Source organism: Glossina fuscipes, unplaced genomic scaffold (assembly GCF_014805625.2).
Source record: "Glossina fuscipes isolate IAEA_lab_2018 unplaced genomic scaffold, Yale_Gfus_2 0, whole genome shotgun sequence".
Lineage (NCBI taxonomy): Eukaryota > Metazoa > Arthropoda > Insecta > Diptera > Glossinidae > Glossina > Glossina fuscipes.
The window spans coordinates 6,654,655-6,663,028 of NW_023998414.1; the positions used below are offsets into that span (position 1 = coordinate 6,654,655).

Here is an 8,374-nt window from a genome sequence, read left to right on the forward strand (position 1 = left end):
GCTATTTAGCGACAAGACAAGCACGTGTTTGGCAAGGGGGAAAGAAGTAAAACGAAACAGAGTTTACACACTGCGCCATCGTTTCGCGCTGTTTTGATTATCAATTATTCTTATATATCCTTATAGCCTATAAATATTGACTTAATCTTGCGATCGCATAAAAACTATTTCAAATCTCGAGTGTGCGTGAAAAATTCGTTAGAAAACAGCCGACACTTTGTATACGTGGTAGACAAATCTCACCAGGAGCAATGCAAAAGCCTTTCATGGGGCTTTCTATCAATGAGCACAACCGAATTGACCGAACGACCGACATAACATATAACAGTATGTGTTAAATATTATTCCGTCCATCGCGGGGGTCTTTAAATAAGACGCTCTTGTTTTAAGGTTTCCATATGGTTTTCCCACAGAAATTCAAATATCAGTCCAATAATTCCTTGGCAAACAGCAACAAGTCAAAGTTATAACATCACTTTACCCAGTGTCTACACATTCATCCTCGTACTTTAACACCCAGATATATGCCACAAATACCCGATAAAATTTATGTGTTTTTAATAAGCGAAAGTTTGTATACCATTGTCCGTATTTCCATATGTCGCGATTTCTCAATACTGTTTTAAGAACATTTTAATGCTTACAGCATTTTACTTAAGGTTACATATGAAGGCAGACAGATATGAGGGACAACTCTAAAAAAAGAACAATAATTCGAGCTATCGCGAAATTTATCACTTATTGACTAAATTTTTGGATAAAATTGAATTTAGGCGCACCTGCAACACTTGCGTTTAAAGTAACGACGCCAATCGAGAGCACGATGTGCTTGTGTAGTCGACTTACTTACTTTTGTTTATAAAATTTTTTCGTTTTTAGTTTGTGGATTTTATGTTAAATGTAGCTAATGTTGATGTTTTTTGTTTTTTTTTTTTTGCAGACCTCTTTGATTAAAATAAGATTTATGTTGAAGAAATGTTAGCCGAACGCCGGCATTATTAGTCAATTTTTACTCTCACAAATTGAATTTCATATTCTCCGCATATTTTTAGGGCCTCGATAAGTAATGTATAGATGAGTAAATTTTACTCTCTGAAAATGAATTTCATATTCTCAGCATTTTTGTGGGGCCGCGATACAAACAGGTACAGTGAAGAGAGTAAAGTCAGTTTTATTCTCCGAAATTGAATTTCATATCCTCAGCATTTTTTGCCTCTGAATTTTGCGTGTGGCTGTGTTGTAAATCTTGTGCCGTGTGTATTTTGTCGTTGAAAAAAATAATTGTGAACAACGGATGGCGTTAACGTTATTGTATAAGTATGCATTTTATAAACAGTTTGCATTTTGTTGTTGTCTTGGTAACATTTAAAATCGGAAATAATTTTGGGAAAACTTTTTGCTCTTCAAACGCTAAGGATCTGTAAATAAATGTACGTAAATCAGATGTCACATCACAGAAATCGGTAAAAGCGGTAAAAAAGAAAAAAAAAAAAACGAAAAATTGCTTAACGATAAATTTTTCATTAATTAATAAATTTGAATTAATTTATATACCCATTGGAGGCTATTGTTATTGAAATAAAAAAAAAAATAAATAAATAAATAAAAATAAAAATAAAAATAAATAAATTAAGAGGAAAATATCAGTCAGTTCTCTCAACGATAAACGACATCAAATAATTAACACTATTTATTGTAAAAGAAAACACTTGTTTGTTGTAAGAAATGAAAGAAAACAAGATCGTGTTAGGGCAACAATAAACAAGCCTATATATATATATATATATATATATATATAAATATAATAGGAAAATACGTGTGGAAAAAACGTGTAGCGGAATAGATGAGATTTGAGTGCGTTTTAATATATCAGATAATATCAAACGAAAATTCTTTATAAGAAAGAATACGAAACGCGAATACGAATAAGTGAACGAAAAGAAATCCTTTCAAAAAAATGTTGAATAAATAAATATTAAATGCAAACAAAAAAAAAAAAAAAGGAAAACTACTAGTACGGGGTTATCCTTCAATTTTTTTCTTTTTACAATTCAATAAAATTTCATTTGTTATTACATATACATACAAACATATGCATACATATATTTATTTATATATATATATATATATATCTATATAAATATATATCTATATAAATATATATCTATATAAATATATATATATTAATATATATATATATATATATATATGTACACATATATTACTATGCATGTGCTCTTTGCGAAGTAACCAAATAAAACCTGATTTTCTTACGGTCTTTTAAGGCAAACGGCATTTAATCAACAGTTTGCTTGGGTGCATATATTTGTGTAAGTGTTCTTGTATATGTTTATATGGCAAATTGCATAGCATGTGTTATAAGCCTCTTCTTCTACTCTCTTCATGTTTTTCTTAAATCATTTATTAGTTTTTCTTAAGCCTTCAAAGTGCATCTTAAAAAGAAAAAAAGAAAGAAAGAAAAAAAAAAAAAAATAAATAAAACAAAAAAGTAGAAAATCCGGTGAAGATAGAACAAGCATAAAAATCCAGTCAAGGAAGAGTTTACATATAAACACACATAACAGAACCTTAAACCATGTGAACGAATGAGCCGAGACATCTAAGCAGCAATAACAACGTTGTTACATTAAGAATTAAAGAAAAAGCCTACGAAAGGCATATGTGAAGAGAAAAGTCAGCATTTTACTGGTGAAGAAGCCAATTGCTTTTGAAAAAATGTTTTACAAAAATTAAAACTACAAAAAAAAAAAGAAAAAAATTTCTTAAGTTAATTTTAAAAATTAATTTTTTTTTTTTTTTTTTGGCTTTTATGTTATGAGTTATGAGTGATGATAAAAATCGAGGAAAAAATTGTTGAAATATTTAAACCCATCTTTGGTCTATTGTGTGTGTGTGTGAATGTATTCCGGGAAAATATAAATTAATTTCCTTGAAAATTTTATTCTGCGTATGCCGTTCTATCTGTACTTGTTGTGCACACACTATCGTATAGTGCGTAATCCAATTTACACGAAGGTTTCCGAAATTCTAGTACCGTGTTAGAAGGAAGCCTTGTTGTAAGTAGCCACGTTGAACGACCAATTCCACAAAATGTCGAGTTTACAAAAAAAAAAAAAAAAAAAAAAAAATGCAATTCGCACAAGTCCTTGAAAAAGCTGGTAAAACTTTTTGCCTTAATTACGAATAATTATTTTATGGAATTTAACAAAAAATTTCCTTGAAAATGTGAGGAAAAATATGCATAGGAAGAATTAAAGTATATCAAGAAAAAATCTTTTTCCCTTATATGTGAATATAAAGAAGAATCCGCAGCATAGAAAATGCGAAAATTTTTGGTAATTGTGGGCGTGTCGGTTAGCCAGTTGGCCATTTGATTCAGTTTATTAAGTATAGAGTAATGTTCTGAAATTTAATTTTTTCTTTTATTTTTTATGAACATTTTTAGCAAAATGGTGGCGGTCATTAAAGGCGGAACGAAGTCATCCTTAAAACGAATCTGTAAAAGTTAAGCCGACATGAAAATTCCAAGCTTCAAGCTTTCGATCTTAACTTTGAAACTTTTAAAAATTCCAATAACAGACACACAGGTGCATCCTAGGGTTTATCACTTATTGGTGAGTGTGAATGTGTTGGCAAACAGAGACAGAACTAAAACACCCTCTGCATTGGCGACGACAAGAATGAAGATATGTATGTCTTTAATTCTTTTTTAATTTCCTTCAATTTATGAACGCATTTGCAAGACATATACGCCCATTTTCAATTACTCCCTTTATTTAATTCTTTTCTTTCTACCTTTACCAATTCTTTCATTAAAGATTAAAGATCCTAAGAAAAATGAATGGACAGATGTATATATTATATCACTTCACTCAATAAGTTCATAGGATGGCATCGTTCGTCAATAGTGGCGAACCCTATACTTTGTACTACAAACTTGTTGAGTGATTTTATATTATACCAATAACCACAGCTAGTTAAATATATTCAGCTTGATGATGAAGTATTCCTATACATATTTTACATCACCTTGAGCCCTTTTCAGATTTCATGCTATTTATCGAAGTAGCAAAACATAATTATCCTTTTAACAAAAACATCGGACCATGTATTGCTCTCTTCTTTTCTTCACCTAAACTATACATTTTATTCTCAGCGACAAATAGATAGACGTTTAATTGCAAATGCCTTCTCGACCCATTTATTAATAGATGAACAGCCGCATCTTTCATTGTCTGATGAACATATACAGTATACATCTTTCAAGTTAATTCCAAGAGGTGACTTAAAACAATTTTGTAACCTTGCAAACTACATACCGTCAGTTTCGGCACACAAAGCCCTTTCAATTCTGAATACTAAATGCCTTAGGTAAATGTTTCCCGCTTTTCCGTTGTTTACGTTCCTTTTTGCGATCGTGCGGGTGAAAGAAAGCGAAAGATTTACAGATCATACATACAGACGGACGGATAGGCAAAACATTTCACAACTTTCCGCTAATCACAATTTATTGTGTAACACATCACTCGATAAGTTCGTAGGATGATGTACAAGTGTAAGACAATTAGATACGAAATTCAAATTGCTTTCCTTTCAAGCATAATTTCTGAATTAATGGTCGGACTGTCATGAAGTTTTAACATATTTCTTTTAAAGGTTAATACTATCTTAAAATCAAATGGACCCGTCAGTACTGGCTGCATTCTACGAACTGCGATTAAATGATGTGTTACATGTTCACGTTTTATCCGGTCCTTTGAACCCTACAAACGAAATGACAGGTCGAGCATATATTTCAATGCTTCGTTGATGTTATGTGTACGGTAAAAAACTTGCTTTAAAAATTAATTTTTACATGTTTTTTTTTTTTTTGGCTTATGTTAATAACATTTTCCCCAAAATTTTGCAAGAAAATGAAAAAAAGCGCAATAAAAAGGATTCGTACTTAATCCGTTTAATTGAATTAATCACCTGAGTCTCGTTACATGAGTGAGGATATTTATGTGCGAGTGTGTGTGTGTAAATGTGTGTGTGGGTTAATAAAATAAATAAATAAATAAATACATATATATATATATATATATATATATTATATATATATATATATATATATATATAAAATAAAATTAAACTTTTTACCGGTAGAATAAGATAAATTATACATACATATATACATATATAGATACATAGATATGTAAAAAAAGAAACGCACTCGGTTTACATGCAGTTCGTTCTTGTGTACAATTGCAAAAAAAAAAAAAAAGAAAAAATATTGCAATGCGCCCCATCGCCAAACTCGCTCTTAGCCCACCACCGTTCACTTTTTTCTTTTGAATTACAAATCAATAAAAATTGGATTATTTCTATACATATTTTGTTGTTGCGTCTTTCACATAAATAAATATCCAGTAGTGGTACTTATACCTTTACAATCAATCACACCCGCCTCCGCACTGCTCTCAATACTCGGCTATTGTTCAACTACTGTTTAGTTGTGTGTGTGTGTGTTCTTTTTTTTGTCTTCAGCTTTTTTATTATTGAAGAAATATCTTGCAAAAAAAAAAAAAAGAGAAGAAAACAGGAGGAATCTAAAAAACTGTGTTAAGGTAAGTGCCTAAAAAAAATGTGAACAACAACAATAATAATAATAATAATAATAATAATAATAATGAATAAATAAGTATCTAGGTTATCGACAACGAGAATTGCGTAATTAGCTAGTGAGTGATAAACAAGAGATGGGAGTATCAATGGACTTGGAAATGGTAAAAAGAAGCGCAAGCAAAGCGCTACGAAAACAATGCAGAGTTTTCGTCACTCTTCCTGTAGATAGCTCCGTAAAAAGGGTTAACAAGAATAGATAAAAATAGCAGAGGTAGAGAAGCCAACTGTTAATTTTTTTTGTCTAAACTCGACTCGTTTGACTTTAAATTATAAATTTATTTATTTATATTCAATGTCAATTACATATATTCAGCCATATTAAGCAACGCACTCTTAACGCTAAAGGGGTTCACATATATTACGCTATTTATAGGGAAGACCCATCATCAAGGGCATAGCAAAGCGAATACTTTTCACTTTTCAAAGTGGAGCGATTTTCGCTTAGAATACTTCTTTTTTTTAAACTTAAAGTGTTAGAAAAGTGAACTTAGTCTAAATGGTGAGACTATGATCTAATATACATCAGAGATATATCAATGAGAAAAAGCAAGCAAACAGTGTATACAATATTTATAGACATAGAAGTATTAAAGGCAACCACATAACTTTATGTAAAGTATTAGAGGCGTACATAAGTCTATGTAACTATGCTAAATAATTCCTTAAAAAGTATGGTCTACCGAACTGGGATTCGAACCCGCGAGAACACCGACTTGGCAGTTCCGAGTCTATCCCTTGCACTGTGCGGCAGCCCAAATACCTAACATCGCATAGAACTCTGCCTGTTATCATCTAACAAGAAGTTACTACCTACGATGATGATATGTATAGTAGTGATTGCTCTTTTAGCCAATAGTTTGGTTTGTTGTTAAGTCTATATATAAGTTCGTATGAAAAATCGGATCAGCTTAAAAGATAATTGATAAAGTTAAACAAATTATTAAAGGACATAAGAGCCGAGTAGTCCTTAAATAGTGCTTGATTGCTGGACGAGTCTGTTTTATCGCAACACTTTCCCCTTATGTACATAGGCATAAACGTAGCATAACCTGTTTACGGCGATGCCCAAGAGTCTGGACAGTGGAAACAGGAACGATCTAGAGGTTTTTGGACGACTCGTACGCAAATAGGACTTTTGGTCGGATATAGCCGCTATGGCGGTTTAGGGCAGATATTGGCTGATGGAAAGAATCTGTTACTTACACTGTTGGCTGCATCTTTGCACATTTCGAATACATGTTCTGCCTAACAAACATGCCCGGAATATCAAGAGTTACTGATTGTGCTACAATGACGCGGCCAAAGGAGAGGAGTTGTTCATCCATTTCGTTCATATCCACTTAATGCTAACATACTAAATTCGAAAAAATTGTTCAAAATAGTTCCCATAAGCAGAATTTGGATTTGCTTAGCTTGTTTGAAAGGTATTCTCATATAGATTTATAGGGTGTCCACAATAGTATTTTACGTTTTTTTATTATGGACGTAGTAGGCTTCCGAATCCAACTATATCCTATTTCTGGACATTTAACAGAGCCCTTTTAGGGTGTTTAGAGAGCTGCGTTAAAGGAAATGGTAAACGTCTTTGCCAGTCGAATTCGAATTAATCCAGAAAGAGAGAGAAAGAAAAATCACGCTTACCGAAACGGATTATAGAGCTAAGCACAACGCATGCATAAGTATCGTGGATCATGCATTCAAATGTCAAAACATCACACGGTTGCAGGTAGAGTTGAAATGCATGCATTACTGTAGCAATGCGCTCAGATAGCTTTGCTTTTAACTTTGCTGCATGCATTCCCATTGAGAAGCAAAATAATGATGTCTATGCACATAAAAGTAAAACCATTGGATCAGTTCTTAAGGATCACATGTTTTCGCAACATTGCAACAATGGCACGGAAGTTATGCATTTCTGGCTGTTTAATCCATTGCCTCGCTTTAGTGTATCTTGAAATTGCGTTCAGCTCTTAATGCGATATACATAATGTATAAGTTTTGCTGCCATAAGCGATATGAAAATTATGGGTTACTTGCATGCATGCCATGAATGATCGCAATTTCAAATTATCAAGCTTGTGGGCATTAAGAGCATTTAGATTTGGAGTGCAGGTCTTTTTTATCTGCCCTTGTTATGACTTGTTTTCTAACTTACCATGTTTTTAACAAAAATTAAGCGAATTGTATAATATATAAAAGTTTTTACCATTCATTTCCGTTGCTAATTAAAATTTAATAAAGCAGATAAAATGATGATAAAAATCTTTACTGCATATGGAATGCAATTCATAGGAAAAATTATACAATGGCTACTAATAATAAAAAAATATTAAATAAAATGCATTTTTCAAATATATATATATATATATATATATATATATATATATATGTATATACATAATAATAAAATAAACGAAAACGAATTCGATAATAAATATAAAGCAAAGTTTATAATTTATTAGCGATTGAAATGTCAAAAAAAAAAAAAAGTGAAGACGCAGTGAAACTTATCAAAGTAAGTTACAACTTTTACGAAGAATTCTGTCACAAAAATTGTACAAAATTATCAAAAAACAAATAGTGTCGCAATCAATACAAGACCCATAAATAACATTATCTCTAATTACTACACTGTAGTGTTTTTTTATATATATATATATATTTTTTTTTTTTTTTTTTTTTTTTTTTT

At 31.3% G+C, this 8,374-nt stretch overlaps 1 long non-coding RNA gene across 10 annotated transcripts in view; it reads left to right on the top strand.

Moving 5' to 3' along the window:
* The first annotated feature begins 1,319 nt into the window (after positions 1-1,319).
* LOC119638685 overlaps positions 1,320-8,374 on the top strand; it is a 78,273-nt gene continuing 71,218 nt past the window's right edge. The window contains exons 1-4 of one of the 10 annotated variants that reach the window (XR_005247490.1): positions 1,320-1,463; positions 2,286-2,330; positions 2,429-3,077; positions 5,167-5,627. This is a non-coding gene — a long non-coding RNA (uncharacterized LOC119638685). Of the gene's footprint in view, positions 1,464-2,171; positions 3,078-5,166; positions 5,628-8,374 lie in introns of those variants that run through there. The other 9 variants (XR_005247482.1, XR_005247486.1, XR_005247477.1 and 6 more) reach the window with 9 other exon arrangements.